General features: G+C 44.6%; 1 pseudogene; it reads right to left on the reverse strand.

Moving 5' to 3' along the window:
• Positions 1 to 355: 355 nt before the first annotated feature.
• Positions 356 to 14,726, reverse strand: LOC139008279 (granzyme B-like; annotated as a pseudogene).
• Between the last annotated feature and the right edge of the window lie 175 nt (positions 14,727 to 14,901).

A 14,901-nucleotide genomic window follows, 5' to 3' on the forward strand; every position in this document is an offset into this window, starting at 1 on the left:
CATGCTTGGCCTAGAGAGTGAAGGAGCCCCCTCCTGCCTGGGTCTCCAAGTTCCAATTCTTTTTGTTTTATTTTATTTTTTTAAATACATTTTTATTGATTTCAGAGAGGAAGGGAGAGAAAGAGAGAGATAGAAACATCAATGAGGAGAATCATTGATCAGCTGCCTCCTGCACACCCCCTACTAGGGATTAAGCCTGCAATCTGGGCATATGCCCTTGACTGGAATTGAACCTGGGACCCTTCAGTCCACAAGCTGACACTCTATCCATTGATCCAAACCACCTAGAGCTCCAAGTCCCAATTCTTACCCAAACACCCATGTCCTCACAGCCAAGCTGGGAAAAAGCTCAGTATCACCTGCAAGGAAATTTCTTTTCTTCCGGGTTTCCCCCACACAGTTGAATGGCCCAGTAGTAATAATGGCACAAGTGGCATTCGCACTCCCCATCCTTTTGCAAGGCCAGCTCTACTTCCTACAGAGTGTCTGAGCATGTGCCCTTCAGGGTGACCTTCCCCCAGCTGGCCACAGTGCACTTCTGTCCTGGCCTCAGCATGTCCTTGTCGCTGGGCAGTTCGAGGTTCCTCACAGCACCAGTTTGCTTATTTTTTCTCTCCACCTGATGGGAAAGGGCCAAGGGAGCCCAGGTCAGCCTGTAGCCCCTGGGTCTGGACACCTGAGTCACAGAGACTGGCCAGGTGGCCGGGATGGGAAGGGAGGAAGGGAAGTGCTTCATTCGTTTGGAGAGAAAACAATGTGGACTCATAAGAACAAGAGCAGCAGGAGGTTTCCTTACCTGTAGTAACATGACGTCATAAGAGAAGTTCTTAGGATTATTATCTGGATGGGGGATGGCGCTTTTCACCAGGATGACCTGTTGGGTGTTCCCCTGCTCCTCAATGGTGTGGGCCCCCAGGGTGACACTGATTGACCTGCACAGAGAGCTGAGTGTGTGAGTGGCGGGGAGGGGGAGGTAGAGTCACAGGTGATATAGCACAGGAGTCTTGAAGGCAGGTGATTTCAGGGCAGGGCAGGGATGCAGCTAGGGAAAATGGAGGCCACAGGAAGACAGGGCCTGAGTGAAGCTGCTTTTCAGAGACACTAAGGTTAGGTAACCGAGAGCTCTCCCTTACCCTCATTTATTTCAGCCCTTTGTATTCAGCATGTGTCTGAAATATCACAGGGAATACTGTGTTTGCATTTTGACCTAATGCATGTATTCATGGTCTCTGCTCCTTTATTTGCCCATGGTGGTCCCTACCTCTTCTCTTTTTCTCTCAGCTTGAAATTTTACTTAAAAAATCTTTATTGTTGAGAGTTTTATATATGCTCTCCTTCCCCCGCCCCCCTCCATTGACCACTTCTAGCCTGCCCCCACACCCCATTCCAGGCCGTCACCACCCTGTTTTCTGTGTCCATGGGTTAGTTGTATATGCATACAAGTTCTTTGGTAGATCTCTTCCCACCCATCCACCGACCCACCCCTGCATTCCCTGTGAGATTCGACAATCTGTTCCATGCTTTTCTGTCTCAGGATCTATTTTGTTCATCAGTTTATTTTGTTCATTAGATTCCACATATGAGTGAGATCATGTGATACTTGTCTTTCTCTGACTGGCTTATTTCACTCAGCATAATACTCTCCAGTTCCATCCATGCTATTGAAACTGGTAAGAGGTCTTTCTTTTTTATTGCCATGTACTATTCCATGGTGTAAATGTACCACGGTTTTTTTGTTTTTTTTTTTTATCCACTCATCTACTGATGGGCTCTTGGGCTCTTTACAGATTTTAGCTATTATAGATTGTGCTGCTATGAACATAAGGGTGCATATATTCTTTCTGATTGCTGTTTTGGGTTTCTTAAGATATATTCCTAGAAGTGGATCACTGAGTCAAATGGCAGTTCCATATTTAATTTTTCTGAGAAAACTCCGTATTGTTTTCCATAATGCTGTGCCAGTCTGCATTCCCACCAGCAGTGTACTAGGGTTCCCTTTTCTCCACATCCTTGCCAGCATTTGTCATTTGTTGATTTATTGACAGTAGCCATTCTGACAGGTGTGTGGTGATACCTCATTGTTGTTTTGATTTGCATCTCTCAGATGATCAGTGACTTTGAGCATTTTTCATATGCCTCTTGGCCATCTATATGTACACTTTGGAGAAGTGTCTATTTAGGTCCTTTGCCCATTTTTTAATTGGATTGTTTGTCTTCCTTTTGTTAAGTTGTATGAGTTCCTTATTTATTTTGGATATTGATCCTTTATCAGATGTATCATTGGTACATATGTTCTCCCCTACAGTGAGCTCATTTTTCATTTGGTTGATGGTTTCTTTTGCTACACAGAAGCTTTTTATTTTGGTAGTCCCATTTGTTTATTTTCTTCTTAGTTACCTTTGCCCTAGGAGATGTATCCATAAAGATATTGCTACAAGAGATGTCTGAGATTTTGCCGCTTATGGTTTCTTCCAGGATTTTTATGGTTTCACTAGTGGCCCGCTGCACAAAATTTGTGCAGGGGAAAGGGGGTGTTCCTCAGCCTGGCCTGCACCGCCTCCAACCTCTCAAAGGATGTCCTACTGCCGGTTTACAGGGATTGGGACTAAACTGGCAGTCGGACATTCCCTCTCACAATCCGGGACTGCTGACTCCTAACAGCTCACCTGCCTGCTGGCCTGCCTGATTGCCCCTAACCACTCTGCCTACCAGCCTGCTTGCCCCCAAATGCCCCCGCCAGCCTGATCACCCCCTATGCCCCCCGTGCCACTGTGCTCACCCCCAACTGCCCTCCTGCTGGCTTGCTCACTCCAAACTGCACCCTCCCGCTGTCTTGATCACCTCCAACTGACCCCCACTGAAGGCCTGCTTGCCCCCAATTGGACCCCCTGCTGGTCTGCTTACCCCAACGGCCCCACCCCCCACCAGCCTGATCACCCACAACTGCCCTACCTTCTTGGCCTCTAATCGCCTCTACCTTGGCTCCGCCACCATGGCTTTGTCCAGAAGGTCTCCTGGAAGGTCTCTCAGTCTAATTAGCATATTACCCTTTTATTAGTATACATAGAGGCCTGGTGCATGGGTGGGGGCCGGCTGGTTTGCCCTGAACGGTGTCTCAGATCAGAGTGGGGGTTCCCTTGGGGCATGGGGCAGCCTGGGTGAGGAGCCTGTGATGGTTTGCAGGCCAGCCACGCCCCCATGGGGTGAGGGTCCCTGCTGGGAGTGTGTGGCCAGCCTGGGTAGGGGTTGAGGGCTGTTTTCAGGCTGGCCACACCCCTTCAGGGTGGGAATCCTTGCTGGGGTGCCTGGCCAGCCTGGGTGAGGGGCTGATGGCTGTTTTCAGGCTGGCCATGGCCCCCAGCGACCCAAGCTCCCAGCCCCTCCTTTTTTTCTTTTTTTTTCAGCACCTCCTTGAGCAGAGGGAAGGGATTTATTTATCTTCTATAATTGAAACTTTGTAGCCTTGAGTGGAGGCCAGGGCTGGCCAGGGCAGGTGGGAAGCTTGACTTCCTCCATCACCAGGGGCAACCCAAACCTCCTGCTTGCTCCAGCTCCATGGCTGCCGCCATCTTGGTTGGGCTAATTTGCATACTTGCTCCTGATTGGCTGGTGGGCATGGCTTGTGGGTATAGCAGAGTGACACCAATTTGCATGTTTCTCTTTTATTAGTGTAGATGGCTTACATTTAAGTCTTTTTTTATCCATTTTGAATTTATTTTTGTTTGTGGTGTAATTTGGTTGTATAGTTTCATTTTTTGCATGTATCTGTCCAATTTTCCCAACACCATTTATTGAAGAGACTGTCTTGACTTAATTGTATGCTCTTGCCTCCTTTGTCAAATATTAATTGAGCATAATGGCTTAATCTATATGCCTGTTCTTGTGCCAGTCAAAGCCACTGTATTCAAAACAGCCACTGTTTTTGAATACAGTGGCTTTGTAGTATAACTTGATGTCTGGTATTTTGATCCCTCCAGCTTTGTTCTTCTTTCTCGAAATTGCTGCAGCTATTTGGGGTCCTTTTTAGTTCCACATAAATTTTTGGGGTATTTGTTCTAGGTCTGTGCATTATGCCATTGGTATTTTAATAGGGTTTGCACTGAATCTACAGATTGCTTTGGGGGGTATGGACATTATATTGATGTTAATTCCACCAATCCACGAACACAGTATGTTCTTCCAATTGTTTATATCTTCTTCTTTCTCTTTTTTCAGTGTCCCATACCTTTTTGAGTACAAATCCTTTATCTCCTTGGTTAACATATTCCTAAGTAACTACTTTTTTTTTTTTTACAATGGTAAATGGGATTGTTACTTTAGTTTCTCTTTCTGAGAATTCATTATTGGTGTATAACAATACCATATATTTCTGGGTGTTAATTTTGTATCCTGCTACATTGCTGAATTCGTTTATTAAATCTAGTAGATTTTTGGTGGAGTCCTTAGGGTTTTCTATGTTCAATATCATGTCACCTGCAAATAATGAGAGTTTTACTTCCTTCTTTCCAATTTGAATACCTTTTGTTTTTTCTTCTTGTCTGATCATTGTGGCTAGGACTCCCGGTACTATGTTAAATAAGTTTGGTCAAAGGGAACATCCCTGTCTTTTTCCTCTTCTTAGGGGAAATGTTTTAGTTTTTGCTCATTGAGTATGATGTTTGGTGTAGGTTTGTCATATATGGACTTTATTATGTTGAGGTATGCCCTCTATTCCCACTTTGCTGAGAGTTGTTTTGTTTTTTTTTTATCAGAAATGGGTGTTGGATTTGTAGAATGCTTTTTCTGCATCTCTTGATATGATCATGTGATTTTTGTCTTTCAATTTTTTTATGTGATGTATCACATTTATTGATTTGCGAATTTTTCCAGCCTTCCATCAGTGGTATAAATCCTACTTGGTCATGGTGTATGATCTTTTTGAAAAAAATGCTGGGTCCCTTTTTCTAATATTTTGCTGAGGATTTTAGCATTTATGTTTATCAGGGTTATTAGGCTGTAATTCTCTTTTTTTGTAGTATCTTTATCTGGTTTTGGAATTAGGACAATGTTAGCTTCAGAAAAAGAGCTTGGAAATGTTCCTTCTCTTGTATTTTTTGGAATAGTTTGAGGAGTATAGGTCTTATTTCTTTTTGTAATGTTTGGTCACACTCCCTGGTAAAGCTGTCCAGATAAGGCTTTTGTTTGCTGGAAGTATTTGTTATTACTACTTCAACTTTATCAATTGTTATTAGCCTATTTTGATTTTCTGATTCTTCCTGATTCAGTTTGGAAAGATTGTGTTTTTCTAGGAATTTTTCCTAGAAAAATTTCCATTTCATTCACATTGTCCAGCTTGTTGGCATATAGTTGTTCATAGCATTTGCTTACAATCCTTTGTATTTCTGTGGTGTCAGTTTTATTTCGCCTCTTTCGTTTCTGATTTTATTTATTTTCGTCCTCTCTCTTTGTTTCTTGATGAGTCTCGTTAAAGGTTCATCAATCTTGTTTATTTTTTCAAAGAACCAGCTCTTAGTTTCATTGATCTCTTGCATTGTCTTTTTAGTCTCTCTGTCATTTATTTCTGCTGTAAACTTTATTATTTCTTTCTTTTTAGTTACTCTGGGCTTTCATTGTTGTTCTCTTTCTAATTCTTTAAGTTGTACGGATAAATATTTCCTTTTTTATTAAGAACTTCCCTCTCAGGATTGCTTTTGCTGTGTCTCAGAGATTTTGGGTTTTGTGTGTTCATTTTCATTTGTTTCCAGGAAGTTTTTGATTTCTTTGTTGATCTCATTGGTAATTCCTTCATTGTTTAATAACATGTTATTTAGCCTCCATGTGTTTGAATGTTTTTGAGTGTTTTTACTGTAGTTGATTTCTAATTTCATGTCATTGTGATCTGAGAAGATGCTTGATATGATTTCAATCTTCTTGAACTTGTAGAGACTTGTTTTGTGTCCTAACATAGGGTCTATCTTTGAAAATGACATTTGTGCACTTGAAAAGAATGTATATTCTGCAGTTTGGAGGTGAAATGTTCTATAAATGTTAGTCAAATCCATCTGATCTAGTGTGTCAGTTAGAGTCACTGTTTCCTTGTTAATTTTTTGTCTAGAATATCTATTCAGTGAAGTTAACCAGGTGTTTAAAGACCCTTATTGTTGTCAATCTCTTCCTTAAAGTCCTCTAGAAATTTTTTTTTGAAAATTATATATTGAGGTGGTCTATATTGGGTTCACATATATTTACCAGGGTTATGTCATCTTTTAAGATCAATCTCTATAGTATTATGTAGTGACCTTTACTGTCTCTTGTGATGGCCTTCATTTTGAAGTCTATTTAGTAAGATATGAGTTTTGCTACCCCAGCTTTTTTTAAATTTACATTTGCATGGAAACTATTTTTTTTTAAATTTTTTCATTTTCATTCTGTGAGAGTCTTTTGTCCTTAGATTGTTCTCTTGCAGACAGCATTTAATTGGGTCATGTTTTCACATTCATTCAGCTACCCTATGTCTTTTTATTGGAGCACTTAATTCACTTATATTAAAGGTTATTATTGATAAGTAGTTATTTATTGCCATTTTAATTCTTTATGCCTATGTTACTCTTTCAATTTTTCTTCTCAATACAGCAATCCCAGTAGCATTTCTTTTAAAAAAATCTTTATTGTTGAGATTATTACAGATGTCCCTCTTTTTCTCCCCCATAGCTCCACTCCACCCAGGTCCTACCCCACCCCAGGCCCTTGACACCTTATTGTCTGTGTCCACAGGTACTGCATACATGCATATAAGATCTTTGTCTAATCTCTTCCCACACCCACTCCCCTCTGAGAATTGTCAGTCTGTTCCATTTCCTTGCCTCTTATTCTATTCCATTCACCAGTTTATTCTGTTCATCAGATTTTTTATTCATTAGATTTTTAGATTCACTTGATAGATATGTATTTATTATCACTTTGTTGTTCATAATTTTTTATCTTTACCTTTTTCTTCTTCTTCCTCTTCTTAAAGAATACCCTTTAGCATTTCATATAATACTGGTTTGGTGATGATGAACTCCTTTAGCTTTTTCTTGTCTGTGAAGCTCTTTATTTGACCTTCAATTCTAAATGATAGCTTTGGTGGGTAGAGTAATCTTGATTGTAGGTTCTTGCTATTCATCACTTTGAATATTTCTTGCCACTCCCTTCTGGCCTGCATAGTTTCTGTTGAAAAATCAGCTGACAGTCATATGGGTACTCCCTTGTAGGTAACTAACTGTTTTTTTTTCGCTTGCTGTTTTTAAGATTCTCTCTTTGTCTGTAATTTTTGGCATTTTAAGTATGATGTGTCTGGACATAGGCCTGTTTGGGTTCTTCTTTTTGGGACTGTCAGAACCTCCTGAACTTGTGAGACCTTTTCCTTCACCAAATTAGGGAAGATTTCTGCCATTATTTCTTCAAAAAGGTTCTATATCCTTTGCTCACTTTTTTCACTTGCTGGTACTCCTATTATGCAAATATTATTACATTTCATGTTGTTCCATAGCTCCCTTAAGCTGTCCTTCTGTTTTATAATTATTTTTTTTCCTTTTTGATTCTCTGAGTGAGTGGTTTTTTTCTACCCTGTCTACTAATTCACTGATCTGATCCTTGGCTTCCCCTAATCTGCTGTGTAATCTTCCTAATGTGTTCTTTATTTTTGGTATGTCATTCTTCTTTTTTGACTGGTCTTTTTCATAGTTACTATATCTTTTTCTTTGCTGTTTAGCATCATTGCTATCATTATTCTGAACTCTATCTGATAAATTTATTATCTCCATTTCATTTAGCTCTTCTTCTGGAAAATTCTCTTGTTCCTTCAACTGGGGCTTGTTGTATTTTTTGGCTTCCCATTTTTGGCTGCCTGTTTGGGTTTGTGTCAATGTATTAGGTAGATCTGCTATGACTTTCAATCTCTAGTGCAGTACAATGTCAGATGCTGTTTGTGACTGGCCCTGAGTACCCTGATTGGAGCTATCAGCAATCCATAGCTTGTGGCTCCCTCTGCTGGGGCTGGGTGTTTTTGGAAATGACCAAGATGTGCATCAAGGTCTGGTTTATATATCTATATATCTATGTATCTATATATCTATATATCTATATATCTATATACCTATATATCTATGTCTATATCTATATCTATATCTATATCTATATCTATCTATATCTATCTATCTATCTATATATCTTTTATTGATTTTTTACAGAGAGGAAGGGAGAGGGATAGAGAGTTAGAAACATCGATGAGAGAGAAACATCGATCAGCTGCCTCCTGCACACTCCCTACTGGGTACGTGCCCGCAACCAAGGTACATGTCTTTGACTGGAATCGAACCTGGCACTCTTGAGTCTACTGGCTGATGCTCTATTCACTGAGCCAAACCGTTTAGGCCAAGGTCTATGTTTTTTTAGCCCTGGGCCAAGAAGGAGACCAGGCCAACACTCAAAGCCTCCAGAGTTCCACCTCTGCCTGTAGTCTGATTGTTTTTAAGTCTTGATTAGATTCAGGCTATTGACCACAGGATTGGGCAATAGGTTGTCCCACAGGGTGGAGCAATGGCTCCCCCCACTCCTGACAAAAGTTGTCTGGGTGGTAAATGCCTGCCCAAGAAAGATGTCCTCTACAGTGTGAGGAAATGTCTCAGCACAGGAATCTGGGGTTGCTGCCTTCTGAGCCCCAACTCCAGTGGCCCCATATGTGAATTCTGCTCATACAGCTCTAGTCCACTGTGTCCTCCTTCTGGCAGAGCCCAAGGTGAGTGGTTGCACACAAAACTTTGAGCATGGGCCTGCATTTTCAGCTTGCTAGCAGACAGCAACTCTGCTGCTTTTCACAGCCAGATGTTATGTGGGAACCTTTCTCAGTTCTGGTGCTCTGGACTGGGGGCCCATCTTGGGGTTTAGACCACAGAGTTCTCAGTGGGAACCCCCCACCCACCACAGCTGAGATATCTGTCCAGAACTTCAGCTCCTGTCTGTGGTAGTTCAGCCAACCCTTTTGTGCCTCTGCACTTCCTACCAGTCTCTATGCCAGGGGTCCTCAAACTACGGCCCGTGGGTCACATGCAAATACAAATATTGTATTTGTTCCCATTTTGTTTTTTTACTTCAAAATAAGATATGTGCAGTGTGCATAGGAATTTGTTCATAGCTTTTTTTTTTTAAACTATAGTCTGGCCCTCCAACGGTCTGAGGGACAGTGAACTGGCCCCCTGTTTAAAAAGTTTGAGGACTCCTGCTCTATGCAGTCTTCACTTTTCATTCTTGCCTATCAGGGTTTTCTCCAGCTAGTCTTCAGTTGATTATTCAGGATGGTTCTTCAGTATTTCAGTGGTGATTCCAGTTTTGTCCTGGGAGAGTTTCATTGTAGCTTCTACTTAATCTATTGCCATCTTGGAATCTCCTCCCTCTCTTCTCAACTGTGTCACTTGCTGTTACCTCTGACCCTCTGAGCCCAAATCTTACTTGTACTACTTCTAATGCTCTCACTGCTCCAGTCATGATTTCAGGTGGCTCCTCTGATGAGCTCTTATTGGCTTGAGTTACCAGGAGCCTGGGGAGCTGACCTGGCCTACAGCCTGTGGGAAAGAAAGGGTCCTTGCGGTGGTCTTAGGAGTGACCAGCTGTCAGGACAAAGTTCACTCACTAGAAAACTGCCACTCCTAGTCTCCTTTGCATTTTGACTGTGAATGTAGGCCATGTAGGAATGGGAGTGGGAGTGGGGCTTGGCTTCATGTCCCCTGATGATCTCCTCTGAAGGATAAAGCTTGAAGGTGGGTGACTGCCAGTGTCTGTGCTCAGGAGAGAAGGCTTAGGAAGGTGCTGATTTGGTGCTCTAAAGACAATGGGGGGGGACTCTTAGGTCCTCCTCTAGCCCAGGAACCTTCTCTGAACCTCAGGCCTCAGAATCCTCCTCTAAGAACAGGGTACAGTGCTTGCTCTCCAAGTCCTCCTCAGACACATGAATGGAGGAGACAAGGCCTATCTTGCAGATGGTGGAGCCCCAAGGGGTGGAACAGGACTCAGTGAGTCTCCCTGATGTTCTGAGCCTGTGTTGACACCTGATTGGTGCTGTTTCTATTAACCTACCCATGAGCTCATGGAGTCAGATTTTCTAAAGTCCTCTTGTGCTAGTGCCTAATACATCCTAAGTTCTTAGTAAACATTTGTTGGCTGCATGAATGATGGACTCCAATTAGCTTTTGCCTGATGTCTGATGGGATTCAAGGCCACAGGGATGGGGAGAGGGCACAGCCAGAGAGAGTGGAGTAGCCGAGGGCCTGGGAAGATGGGGAGGTGAGGCTGGACATGGGCAGCTCAGGCTGTGGTGGAGCCAAGGCTGCCAGGAGCTTCTGTGCAGTCATCCAGCCACATCTCAGATCAGTCACACCTGGCTCTTCTCCTGGGCATGGCCTGCAGTCATTTTCAACATGACGGGGAGACCAGGTGCTTTTTATTCTTGTGTGAGAGAACTTTGTTGTGACACCTGTTCACTGCAATGGAAGGTGAAAGGCCAAAACCAGCCAGACCTCCTGAGAAATTTAACTGGCTTTTAAGCTGGGACCAGAGAAAACTTCCACGACTATAGCTGGTGTGTCTGAGGTGCCCTCTCCTGGTTTGGAGTGAGGGGTTGTAATTACTTGTCTTTTGTACTTTCACATATTTTGCCAAATACCTTTCTCTGAAAAACTCATTTTCTAGGAGATAACAAAGAGACTAATAGCTGTTAAACCTTTTAGTGCACATCTTCTTTATGGGGATCCTTGTTGAGTGTTTATTCAGCATCTGACTTGTTAGTCTGGGGTGGGATGGGACCAGGCATTCAGAGAGTTCCTGGGCTCAAAAGAAGGGAAAGTCCCTGCCTGTGCTGGGCAGAAGGGGCAGAAGTACAGGGGGTTTGATGGGGGAGGGTGGGGGGCTAAGGCCTTTGGAATGGGGATGGTCACTTACCAGTCCCAGCCTAGAGGCGGGAGGGAGGCAGAAGAAAGACAAACAAGGAGTGGCTACATTTTCCCCAAAGGCCTGCCCAGGTCGAAGCTGCTGGTGTTTCTTGTGTCTAGACACACACCCCTGAGGGGAGCAGTGAGTGTGGCTCAGTGACTTCCCGCACCTCCTTGACTACGCCCCTCTAGTTTTGCTGGGTGTCATCACACCAGGTGTTTGTGGAAGTTCTCAAGCTTGGTTTGGTGACAATGGCACTGTCACCACATTTGCACTCCCACTGCTAAGTCACAAGGTGCAAGAAGAAGGAATAAGAACATGAGGGCCTTGGCTGCAGCCAGCAGGGGCTGGAACCTCAGAAGTCCCTCAGTGACTACACCAAGCCTGTTTCCATGTCTGGGCTCCTGGCTCTTTTCCATTCTGATGAAATCATGAATAATCATTTAACAGGCCAGGTCCAGGTATATGAGAGACATGGCTCCTGCCCTTGAGAAGCTGATATTAGCTGCAGTGATAATCTGTGGCTGGGGTATGAGAAGGGAAGGGCTATAGGGAGGGCTTTGCTCGGTGGTGTGAGGTAGAGGGTGGACTCGCCTGAGGACCAGGTGGCCTGCACACACCCAAATACCTCAAATGGTAGCTCCCTTTCCTCTTTTACCACCACTCCAAACTCTTATTTTTGGAATATTTGGAATCCCCTTTTAAAATGTAAATATTGTATGACACAGAGGGCTTTATTACCGCACAATTTTGAACAGAAGTCCTGGACTATTGCTCATCGGCTCTAGTGTCCAGAGAACCCTGTCTCTGATGTCCCTGGCCTAGCAGTTACATACATTTACAAACACATTATCCCAACACTCTCACGTGTGACAGCAGAAGGAAGAGCAATGGAAAGGAAGGCACTAGGAGTTCTCAACAGCCCAGCCCCAGTTCTGTGCAAGGAGCAGCACCTTATTAATACATAGAGAAACATGCTGAAGGGTCAATGATGATGATTTCTGTGGGGTGGACATCACAGTATTTTTCATTTTCTTAGTTACATGTTCCACATTTAACTATTTTTCTAAGATGAATATGTTTATGTTTATTCCCCAAATACACTTCCCATAGTTAAAGCACACTCATCTATGGCAGATATTAACAAGGCACTATTTAATTTGTACTCTGCCCTTCTAGAAGTTGTATATTTTAAAATGTGACTCCTTTTCTCAATCTAGTCATAAAAAAAGATTTTTTTGTTTTGTTTTTGTTTTTGTTTTTGGGGTGGGGAGACAAACAGACAGACAGACAGATGAACAATGAGAGCTGGGGAGAGGCTGGCTGAGACGGAGATGAAAGGGCACCCTCAGGGTCAGTGTTGGCTGCAGGTGGAAGGGCTGCCAGGACACCAGGGGCTGCACTGGGCTCTGCACTCCAAACAGGGCTGACAGGCAGTTGACCTAGGCCTGGGAGCAATGAAAGGCCTCCTGACCTTCCAAGGCTTTTATTCTATTTGATTTGTAGGGGGCAGTGCTGCATGGGGCGAGCTACACCTTTCCATAATCTTTCCACTGATTTCTGGAGAAGTGGCCCCTTACCTTAGAGCAGCGGTTCTCAACCTGTGGGTCGCGACCCCTCTGGCGGTCGAACGATCCTTTCACAGGGGTCGCCTAACACCATTCTGCATATCAGATATTTACATTATGATTCATAACAGTAGCAACATTACAGTTATGAAGTAGCAACGAAAATAATTTTATGGTTGGGTCACAACATGAGGAAATGTATTTAAAGGGCTAGAAGGTTGAGAAACACTGCCCTAGAGCTTGTTTTTGGATCCTACATCCAATTTCTGGGTTTTTTTTTGTTGCTGTTGCATATTGGCATTGGAGCTATGTGGGGGAGGGTGTAAGTGTGGCTTGACGTAGGAGGATAATGTGGATGAGACAAGAGGGTCCTCTAGAAGAAGGTCACTTTTGGGAGGACATGTGTCTCCCTTTTAATGATGGAGTTTGCATTCTGCCTGGCAGGGGAGCTGGCAATGGGAGGAGTATTGGGAAAGAGCTGGGGAGCAAGGCAGCATGAATTTCATTCTTGATTGGAAGGTGAGGTTCACTGAAGGGGGAAGCTCAAACATGAGAAATGTGAACGGATGGTTGCCGGACACACAGTGGGTAACTAGCTCTGTAGGCAGAAAGAGAAAAGACGGAGCTGGCCCTGGCCTCCTCAAAGCCTGAAGGGTGAGTGGTCTCTCTTAGGAGCAGCATGGGAAATCAGGGACAGGGCAGGCCTTGTCACCTTCCTAGGGCTGGGGTTTTCAACTTGAATCTGATGGTCTTTTTTTTCCTCCTTCAGGAAGCCTTTACCCACCAACAGCTGTGGGACAGCCTCTCCTCTCCAGAGACTGGGCAGTGGAAAAGCTGAGGACATAGGGCTATGGCTAGTTCCCACTACTTCAGGTCGCCTGCAAGCTTGGTCGTACCCAGGGCTGGGCATGGATGATGCTGTTGATCTCAATTTAAAAGCAGATTGATACTTTTCTGGGTCCCCCACACAGATCTCTGTGTCTCAGTTGTAACAGCATCTGTAGCAAGAGATGCACTACTTGTCCCATTGGATTTCCAGCTCTACCTCATGCAGTGTGGCTGTGCTGGTGTTCAGGTCGAGTCGCCCCCAGCTGGCCACCATCCCTGGCTTCACCTGCTCTCCCCTCCTGGGCAGCCTGAGGAGGCTCAAGGCAGCAGTCAGGGTGGCCTTCCTCTGCAGCTGAAGGCAGAGGACAGGAGTTCTCATTGAGCAAGGGCCCAGGGACTCCAGGACAGTCATAGCCTTGGGACAAGGAAAGGGGTCACACTGGGAAGGAAGGACTCATGAGATGAGAAACCCCAGGCTTAAGGTGTGCAAGAGCCAGGGGAACGATGAGCCCTACCTGCAGCAACATGATGTCATTGACTTTGGGGTGATAGTTTGAGTGGCGGATGGCTGTTTTCACAGGGATGACCTCTGTTCACGCTTCCTGATGTTGTGGGCGCCCAGGATGACTGTGATGGACCTGCAAAGAGACAGCCAGGGACGTGGAGGCTCAGCAGATACAGCCCAGGGGCCAGGAAGGAAAGAGGACAGCTGGGGGCAGTGCAGGATTGGAGTGGGGAGGAATTCTAGGGGATGGGGCTGGTAATGGAGCATGCCTGTGCCCTGTGCTGTTGGCAGCTCAGGCTAGGTGTCATTTCCTGGAGCGGTTCTTGGGTGCTCAGTCACACCCTGAGCTTGTCTTTCTCTAAGCAAAACTGTGAATTTCTCACATTTGTACCCTGATCTTCAGGGCACAACCTTAGCCTCTTTCCTAAGCCCCTTTGATCAGTCCCTCCAGTCTTCAACAGGCCACTTGCATCGACCTGTCCCTCTCTCCCCAAAGCTGACCTGTGCTCTGAAGTGCTCCTCTGTGCCCCTAGGTCTGCAGCCCCTGAGAAGAGAGTTCCCTGTGAGGTGCCTGCAGAAGGGTGGGGCCCAGGCTGCGCTCCTTACCTTCCCCAGCAGTGAGCTGCTGTCAGCACAAAGTCCTCACGCACAAGGAAACCCCCACATCTTTTTCTGTCTGAAATCCTGATCCGAAGAAATGCCATGTAGGGACGAGAGTGAGGCTTGACCTCATGACCCCCGATGATTTTCACTGCAAGAAAAATTCTACTGTGCCTGCTGTGCCCATGGAGCCAGAGGCTGGAGAGAGGGACACTGGGAAGGACAGGGGCAGGCGGGGAGGACTTGGGTGGCAGATAGTGATGTCTGCAGTCATCAGCCATAACCAAGAAGACATCCTGCAGGTTCCTTGGGCAATATTCCTGGCTTACTACCCAACATTCCTGACCCTTGAGACTGAGATACTCAGTCTGACAAAGAGAAGAGCAGTCCTAATCCCTCCATTCCTGTTGCAGCCATGCATGTGGGCAATGGGATTTGTGTCTGGAACAAGCAGTT

The sequence above is a fragment of the Myotis yumanensis genome, unplaced genomic scaffold, assembly GCF_028538775.1.
Source record: "Myotis yumanensis isolate MYYU_CA2020_CCGP unplaced genomic scaffold, mMyoYum1.0.hap1 SCAF_1, whole genome shotgun sequence".
NCBI classification, from domain to species: Eukaryota; Metazoa; Chordata; class Mammalia; order Chiroptera; family Vespertilionidae; genus Myotis; species Myotis yumanensis.